The sequence below is a fragment of the Dermacentor variabilis genome, chromosome 2 (genome assembly GCF_050947875.1).
Source record: "Dermacentor variabilis isolate Ectoservices chromosome 2, ASM5094787v1, whole genome shotgun sequence".
Classification (NCBI taxonomy): Eukaryota; Metazoa; Arthropoda; class Arachnida; order Ixodida; family Ixodidae; genus Dermacentor; species Dermacentor variabilis.
Window position 1 is genome coordinate 7,644,780 of NC_134569.1, and position 6,786 is coordinate 7,651,565.

At 49.3% G+C, this 6,786-nt stretch overlaps 1 long non-coding RNA gene across 1 annotated transcript; it reads right to left on the bottom strand.

Annotated features, from left to right (window-relative positions):
* Positions 1–521: 521 nt before the first annotated feature.
* On the bottom strand, positions 522–1,661 carry LOC142571329 (uncharacterized). Its single transcript, XR_012825852.1, has 2 exons — positions 1,597–1,661; positions 522–1,427 (listed from the first exon to the last, which is right to left on the bottom strand). It is a non-coding gene; the product is annotated as an uncharacterized LOC142571329 (long non-coding RNA).
* Positions 1,662–6,786: the final 5,125 nt, after the last annotated feature.

The following is a 6,786-nucleotide window of genomic DNA, read 5'->3' on the forward strand; positions in this document are numbered from 1 at the left end:
ATCTCTCACGCAGCGCGCATCGTCTACTCCTGCGATGTCATCTCTGCGGTGGGTCGTTTTCCCCAACTGGCCTGTGCCGTTCGCTCTTTGACGACTGCGTTTTGGCTGCTGAACAATATTTTATGCCAAGGACCTTTGAATGACATGTCTAGCTAGTATTTAGAGGCTGCAACTACACCGCAAATGAGCGGTCGTGCACTATGATTCCGCTTTTCAACCAACTTTTTCCCTATAAAAGCGCTACGGTGCTCCCTTGAGCGGGGGCTTTGTTTTTTGCTGCTTATTCTTAAGATGTGTATTAATTGAAGACGGCGAGCGCCTGTGCAGACGTAGGGACATTAACGCATCACGCCCAGCAGTCGCTTGAGACAACGCTGTGGTGAATTGATCCATCCCCGTCAACGCTTCTTCGCCTAATAAATTTAATTGACACATGTATTTTTTATAGTTGTCCGCGGATATTATGGGACGTGCAAATGAGTTGGAAGTGATCTGTGAGCAGTGACAAGGACGAAGTTAAATACATATGAACAAATATTTATTTAGGTCAAAGCTTAATTCATTTTCTTTTTAACGAACAAAACAAACAACAAACACAGTGACACTTTTTATTTACTTTGTGCACAAAAAAGTAATTTTGAGCTACTTTTGCTCGAAGCAATTTTGCTCTCTTTCTGGCTGCTTGCACCTGTTCTGTCAGCGATGCCTCACTGTTCATTTTTTTTGGAAAAGAAGTGCATGCGCATGACAAGATAGAACTTGATGACATTAGCAGTCACCTCCTCATAATGATTGTCACATCCTAGTGCCGGCACAGATGCTTTGTCTAGCCCGTCCAGGATGCTCCAAAATAAGTCACCAAAAATTGCGTTACTGTCGAGTGTGTGACGAATTATTTCTTCTATGTGTTTGATGACGGTGAACATTCTGAAAGAAGGTTCACGTAAGCACCCTGGCTTGAATGACCTCAGCTCTGTCAAAAGGCTATGCGAGGGTCGTGGGTCACCCGCACTTGGTGGCACAGAAGCACTTTCCAGTGATTTAACACACCGTTCGCAAGACATGGATTTCGTAACTTTCTTCAATGTATATCCAGCCAGGTAGTAGACAACCATTTCTTGTGTTCCTGCTATCTGGTACCCGTGGTCGCCCAAGTCATCCATGTGGCCTACTGAAAGACTCATCCCACAGAGCTTCTTGTATAGCTTTGCTTCAACTGCACCTTTCAGCTCAGCAGCAGCCTTCGCCTTTTGCCCCAGGCTGTCGTGAAGAGACACCAGTACACCATCGGGAGCGCCAGAGCAATTTCCTCTCACTGCATTTTTCACAGGTGTGAACAAATACAACAATCTATAAATCTGGCTGAATTGAACTACGGATGGGTGGTCATCGTCGCCATGAAATGAACGGACAACTCCGAAATATTTCTGAAATGAATAAAGAAAGCATTCTGTGAGTGATTTTGTTTGCGCACTTTTTAATTTAATGGTGCAGTAATAAAAGTAATCACGATACGACAAACTTTGCATTTGCGGTTTGTGCATGCATTAAAAATTCAACAGCTCTCTACATTTTCAACAAGCATTTGCGCATTACCTCTAGGGGATCTTGGTTGACCTTCACTGTCAGTATGTAGGGGACACCAGCTTCGTGGAGCTCATCAATTATGTCGAGTACCAACATTAGCGTAACACGCAAAGCTTCGGTTGTCTGTCGCGAGGCAAACATAAGCATGTTTCGGTGGTGGTAGTTGTGTTCCGTGATGTTGAGCAGGTCGAGAAACTTCTTGATTATCTGCGCAAATAAATGAATTTATAGTTTGCACTAACTGTAGGGCTTCCATTAAAACGTCATGTACACTGGCTTAAACCGTACCTCAATCTTCGGTGAGCCCTTTCGTATTCCCTCTGCAGGATGCTTTGTGTTGAGTGCATCAACGACGTCATTCATTGTTATTGTAAACGCTTCTGTTCCCTCCGAGTCTTGGAGACCTTCAACGCTTTCTGCCCTGTATAACTTCAATCCAATAGCAGTACTGCGGCTGAACAGCTGTGGAAGGCAAACAAAGTGTAACAGTTGTAGTTGAAAAAACTTACAAAACAACAGAGAGCCACCTTCTATATTTTGGCATATTACTGTTTTTAATCGCTCACCTGTGCAGCGAGTCGCACGTTCATTCTCTGCAAGTTTGTGGGGTTTACGTGCACTGCTGAGAGCTTGGGGACGACTTTGAGATGATGCTTTCTTTCGCACTCATAGAGGAGTTGATAGTGGGCAAAGTTTATGCGGTAATCTCCAGCCTGAAAAACAGTTATCGACGCCAATCAGCACAGGTTATATATGAAATAAACTACGCTAGCTCACCTGTCCATATTTGTGCTTGAGCAAATGGTTGCGTACACACTTCAGGGCATGTGGCACATCACACAGGAAATAAAGGTACGCGCTCTCAGGCAGGCATGGAGGTGGAATCTTGTGAGAAGGTGAGGTTACGCTGCCGCTGATTCCCATCTGCTGCCACATCGAGCGATTGTTCCCAGCCCCGTCACTGACTACGGCGATCACCATAGCACCATGTTTATGCAATTGCATTACTGCTTGCAACACCAGCTTTGCTAAAATCTTGCCAGGCGCAGCACCTTTCATGGCAAAGGTGGCAATCGGTTGCACCCAGCTCTCCAGAAGTGGTACGAACATCAGCACGAGCGCATGATCTGCAAATTGGTCAGTTCCTTCATTTGAAATACCGCCGTAGTCCACAAAACCATCAAGTTTGAAGGTTGACTTGTTGAAATCGTACGCCTGGCGTAACTTAATTTCATCCAAAATCAGTGTGCCGAATTTCTTCCCATCTGCTCTGTTGCCCAGTTGTTTTCCAATAGCTTCGATACAGAGAGGATTGAAACCATACTTGCATGGTATTCCTTTCAGTATTTGTGTGAGACGGCTCAGGGAGGGCAAGGGCAGCATGTCCATGTCAGACAGAAGCTTATATGCTCGAGGGCTCGCTATCCTCAGCATTAAACAATTAAGAAGCCAGTCCGCATTGCACCGCGCGCCACACGGAGACTTTGCTTTCAACTGTTTAAACGATGTCATAAATGCAAGTCGCTGCAAAGGCGGAAGTTCGGCCAACGCTTCCTCGATTCTGTTATCGGGCATTTCAGAAAGCCTTTTCCTCAGAGCCAAAATTTCCTTCTTTTGCTTTTGATGCGCAGCAGCCGCCCTAAGCAGCCTCTTCTTCACATTGCGTAGTTTCTGATATCGCTTGAGCGTTGCGCTCGGAGCCTTAATGCTCAGTCGAAGTTTCCTCTGTAGACGGAGACAACGCGCGCAGACTAGTTGCTTTGTAAGTACATTGCACTGCTTGTGATGCATAATATCTGATGTCGCCGAGTCACGCTGGCCTGCTTTCACGCCCGCACATATGTTCAAGCTGTCTGCTTCTCTCAGGATTCTTTCCACACTTGCAATGCTAGTCGCAGCTCGAAATAGCCTCTTGTGAATTTTGCTGTGGCCGTTTATGCAGCAAGTACCATCCTCTTCAAGCACAACAGTTTTCATTACTCGCAGATGCCCGGCTACCAGTTGCCTCATATAAAAAATTCCGCATCACTTCTGTGTTGCGTCGTCCTCAACAATTTCGAACTTCCAGAGCGCAGAAGGCAGTGTCACGTTCGTGAGATCGTTGAGCGCAAAGTGTGTAGCGCATATTTCTGAAGTTTCTTCTTCCAAGCCCAACAGCAGGTTTGAAGTTGAAGCGCTGTCACTACTAGCTTCGCCCGATGTACTTGCCGGCACTTGCGCGCGTTCTTTTGGTGGACGTCGCTTTCGCTTCACATTTTTTGGCTTTGAGATGTGCTCAGGCAGCCCAGAAAAGAGCCGAAGAAGTGCGCCGGGAGCAAGCATCCATTTCCCGCGAGGAATCAATATTTCTTTGTTACCCACAACATGCTTGCAGTGTTTCAAAATGTCGTCATCCTCAAAGTAGAGTTCACACACTTTTGATTTGTTTGCGAGGCGTTTGTCTTTTCGGAGTAGCATGCGTTCCCAACTTTTAAACTCTCCAGCGTCTCGCGGCGGTGTGAAAAAATGGTGACCAGCGGCATCGTGTCTTAGGCCGTTGGTGCAGCCGGGGGCAAAACAGCACGGCATAGGGAACTTCTTGCTGTCATGAGACACGGAAACGCTTCTTCAAGAAGCTTATCAAGAGTGCAAAGCACGACACATCACACAACACCTACAAAACGGAGAAGGATAACGGCAGACAATGCAGCGCAACCAACATGAAACCAGAAGTGAAAGCAGAAGTCAAGTTTCAAGTTCCTTACCAGAAACGCACTTACAATACAGAGCTCAGATATCACAATATTTCACAAAGAGGCTCAAAATTAAGAACTGTGAAATAACTACTTCTCAAAATATAAAACAGAAATCTACCAGAAATGAAGCAACTCCTATCAGAAACGAAACAAAAAGTGACGAAAGACGCGATCGCAGCGCCGCTAGTTCGCGTGACCACCACTTCGGCCATCTCCCGAGCGGAGCTGCGAAACTGAAGTATGTCTAAGAACGTTGCCCTCAGGGGCGCTCGGACACTGCGTAACTCGTCCAGGCTTCGTCCACTCCGGGGGCTCAGCGCACAAGACGCTCCAGTTCCAGGAGCCGCTCAAGCGTCGAGCGGTAGAGAACAGACAGGAAGACGGGACTATAAAATTGCTCTCAGAACTCAAGAATGCCTTCGCCAGCATATAGGCTAGCTTAGCAAAGGTCCAGGAAGCTATAGCGCACCCAAAAATGGGCTTAGGTGCACTCAGTGAACGGATAAGCAAATTAGAGGAGGTCGATGCCAGGAGAGAACCCAGCCCCGCTCCTTCGCAGGTCGCAGCACGACGTCATGTACTAGCACCACTGACGGAGGGCGCGATTCTCAGGGCCGTTCAAGCCTCCTCTCAGCCTAGCCATGGATAGTGCGGACGAGAACCTTAGTATCTGGCAATGGAACTGCGGAGGTTTTCCCAACAAGAAGCCGCTTCTGCAGCGATATTTAGGAACTCCCACAGTTAAGCCCCAAATCATCGCTATTCAGGACGTTGCAACTGGTGCCTCTATCAAATTCGCAGGTTATCTGGTAGTATCCTCACATTCAGGAGGTGGGGGAGTTGCTACCCTTGTCAACAAAAGGTACAATTGCCTCTCTCGCGACCTCGGCGCAGTTGGCAGCCAAGGCAGCTATTAAAGCCTACCAAACCGGTATGGTCTCCCCCCAGGCCCTCCGCATTCTCCAAAGTGCCAAAAGTATCTCTCCGCATTCTCTCATTTGGTTTCCCGCTCACTTGGGGTCGATTGAGGGTTCTCCCTCTAACCCTAACGAGGGCGCGCACTTGGCCGCGCGAAGACTCACTGACCGCGCCGCCTCAGCAGTCCCCCTGCCCCGCAGGGAACCCTTGCTCACGTTTAATGAAATCACCACACACTACTATCTCTCAAGACGGGTATTCCCCCTCCCGCACCCCGCCATATGCAGGGCGCAGGCGGTTACCCTTCGACTTTTACAAGCCGGTGCGTACCCTAACCTCGCGTTCTTCATGCCATATACCCGGAAAGATATCCCAGTGCGGACTGCCCTGCCTGTGGACTAAGGGAAACATTGGACCATGTGCTGTGGGAGTGTGAAGCCATCGGCTCCTCCTTCAGCGAGGATAGGTGGGCTGCGCTCTTGGGCAGCCCCGAACTCAGCGACCAAGCCCTGGCCGTCCAGAGTGCCCGCGATCGGGCCGTCAAGCTCGGCTTGGCGGTCCCTACGTGGGACTAGCCGGGTGGCGCGGGGTCCCCATGCGTCTTCTCTGGCCCGAAATAAGGTTACTTCACTCACTCATTCACTCAATCCCCAGTCGCCTCCAACTTGATCGGGATACCGGCCGGTCACCATGTCCCAAACTCCGTGAGATGTCATTGCTGTCTACGAGTTGCAGGCCGATCTCACCGCTCCCATCCAGTTGTAAGAGGTGTAGGACGATCTCACTGCAGGCGACCAGTTGTACTGTTTAGGCGTAGTTGAAGGGAGGAACTTCCCATCGCTGGCAACCAGTTGTAAGGGTTGTAGTCGGGCATGAACTATGTGGTAGGCGGCCCATGCCGACGTCCAGCTCACTCACGCTTGAGACGTGGTTGTAGGGAGGAACTTGCTCACATCGAGAACTAGGAGTACAGGGTTTAATTACAATATTTAGATTAAAACCGGAGATACATTTCAACAGCCTAGCATGACTGCAAAAAGGAGCGCGAAGCTCCCACCACGAAGCGCACACCACACAGCACACGAGCACAAAGCTCCAGGCACACCGCTTGTCGAGCACACAGCTGCTTAAAAACCCTCAGTCCTTCCTAGATCCCTAGGTGAGGGAAAACTGCTGTCCAGCCTTCGTCCAATCGGACCGTGCACAGTCGTTGGAGGCGCAGTCGACCCGCCTTTGAGGGGGAGGGCTCACACACTCACATACGCGCTTTGGATTCCCAGAGCCCATCGAGTTGAGCAGGTCCTCGTTGCCAGATTGTCACGCGTGACCCCAGCCGGCGCCTCTTAATTCCAGAACTGACTTCTCCGGTAGCCGCCACGACTGTCAGCAGACTGTGACGAATTCTGCGGCCCGCGAAAATGCACCGAAAAACACCCTTTTCCGAGAAGCTGTCTTGCTACAAATAGATCATGAAGGCGACAGCGAACCAGGTAGCAATACACGGTCCGCCAAACGTGGCTTGACTTGCAGGCGCCATCGACTCGAT